This window comes from Propithecus coquereli, unplaced genomic scaffold, assembly GCF_000956105.1.
Source record: "Propithecus coquereli isolate 6110/MARCELLA unplaced genomic scaffold, Pcoq_1.0 Scaffold60, whole genome shotgun sequence".
Lineage (NCBI taxonomy): Eukaryota > Metazoa > Chordata > Mammalia > Primates > Indriidae > Propithecus > Propithecus coquereli.
In genome coordinates, this window is record NW_012151952.1 from 2517172 (window position 1) to 2518964 (window position 1793).

Consider the following 1793-nt stretch of genomic DNA (forward strand, 5'->3'; position numbering starts at 1 on the left):
GGTGGGAGGGGGAGGAGGAGATGGGTAAATTCATACCTAATGGGTATGGTGCATGCTATCTTGGTGATGGGTGTGCTTGTAGCTTTGACTTGGGCGGTGCAAAGGCAATTTATGTCACCTAAGAGTTTGTACCCCCTTAGTATTCTAAAACAAAAAAATATATATATATATCTCACGTTAAAAAAGAAGATACATAGATGACAATAAGTATATGAAAAGATGCCCCACATCATCTGTCATTAAGGAATTGCAAATTAAAACAATGAGATACCGCTACACACCTATGAGAATGATGAAAATCCAAAACCTTAAAAACACCAAATGCTGGTGAGGATACAGAGCAATGGCAACTCTCCTTCATTATTGGTGGGAAAGAGATCAAAATGGAGTACCACTTTGGAAGACACTTTGGTAGTTTCTTATGAAGATAAACAAAATTTTACCATAAGATCTGGCAATCACACTTAGAGAACCAGACATGTATTGGGAACTCCAGAAATATGTCATCACCTTCCCCACTCCCTGCCATACTTCCAAGGTATGCTCAGCTCAGTCCCCAAGGAGGGGCTCTCCATGTTCCACGGTAGCCTATTATATTTTTCTCCCAACTTCAGAGCCTTAGAAATAAGTAAAGAAATAAGCCATTTTATGTCTTTATCAAGTTACCTGGGGCTCTCCCAGCTTTATTCTGTCCAGTTCTTCTTGTCACATAGAACTCAGTGTTCAGATACAGGCTCTGGCAGGCTGTCTTTGATTGGGGTGAGTGGCTTTCTTCTGTGTGGAGAAGAGTGAGGTAGGATGTTTACTTCCACCTTCAGAGCTGCTCAGTTGCTTAACTTCTTGCAGTTTCTAATCCTTACTTGACTTCTTGTTACCACTTGGCTCAGAGGAAATTACAAATACTGCTATCATCCTTATTCTCCCGGACCTCTCTGCATTTGGCCATCCACTTGCTCTAGTCTCAAGGACTGGCACTGATTCCTATTCTTATCCTGAACTTTGAGCATCTCCCCTAAACAATCACAATCTTATGCATCTCTTCTGTATTTTTTATGTACCAAGTTCTACCAATGACCTCTTCTTCACCCGAGATATGTGGTTGAATCTCTCTCAACCTCATGATCTTTAAGCCCTGGAAGACTTTGGGAATAGGGATGGACATGGTATTTTCTAAGATGTGCTCATGATGGAACCATGATATCTTTTTAAAAAGGCAGCTTCCTCTATGTGACCAGCTTCTGCCTGGACAGACACACCTGATCCTTCCAAGAAATCCTCCTTCTAAGGGAAGTGTTAACAGACCTTGACCTTATTTTCTCGGGGGCTTCTCTGAACTTCTCTTTCTTGTACTTTCAAAGCTGGGATCCTTCTTCCCTGGAAAAGTGGATAAAGCCCCCAAATCCCCTTTAGGCACTGATCTGGAATTTCCAAAGCAGCAACTATCACTTGTCAGGGGAGCAGAGAAGTAGTGGCAGAAGAACAGAGACATAGACCAATGGAACAAAACTGAGGACCGAGAGATAAAACCATTGTCATATAGCCATCTAATCCTTCACAAAGCAGATAAAAATATACACTGGGGAAAAGAATCTTTATTCAATAACTGGTGCTGGGAAAATTGGATAGGCACATGTAGAAGATAGAAACAGGATCTGTACCTTTCACTTCTCACAAAAGTCAATTCATGGTGGAGGACATACTTAAAACTAAGGCATGAAACTATAAGAACTCTAGGAGAAAATGTTGGAAACACTCTTCTAGACATTGGCTAGGCAAAGAATTTATGAAGAAGA

At 41.0% G+C, this 1793-nt stretch overlaps 1 pseudogene; it reads left to right on the plus strand.

Annotated features, from left to right (window-relative positions):
- The first annotated feature begins 540 nt into the window (after positions 1–540).
- LOC105822289 overlaps positions 541–1793 on the plus strand; it is a 64848-nt pseudogene continuing 63595 nt past the window's right edge.